This window comes from Bison bison, unplaced genomic scaffold, assembly GCF_000754665.1.
Source record: "Bison bison bison isolate TAMUID 2011002044 unplaced genomic scaffold, Bison_UMD1.0 scf7180017864518, whole genome shotgun sequence".
In the NCBI taxonomy this organism is placed as follows: domain Eukaryota; kingdom Metazoa; phylum Chordata; class Mammalia; order Artiodactyla; family Bovidae; genus Bison; species Bison bison.
Window position 1 is genome coordinate 16,310,235 of NW_011495071.1, and position 353 is coordinate 16,310,587.

Genomic DNA, 353 nt, shown 5'->3' on the forward strand with positions numbered 1-353 from the left:
TGCATTGGAGCTGAAACAAAACGAGGAGGGGTTTGGGTGCGGTTCACACGCTCTGCGGAGGGAGCTCTGAACTTTGAGCAGCCCCCCAGACGCCTGGAAGGCCACTTGGTTTATTTACTGCAGGTGCTTCCCTTTGGAACCTAAGTCACTCCTCTTAAGTTTGCCGACCTGCCAAAAAGGACAGAAGATGGTTGCACAGGCACCTTTTAACTTGGGGACACGTCAGACTTCCCCTCCAGACCTAGTGTCAGATGGCTAAGTCTAGAAAGAAGGCTGATTCCTACCCAAAAGCTCAGGAATGTCACATTCTTGAACTGAAAGGAAGCTGCAGAGTCATTCCATCCAACTCTCTC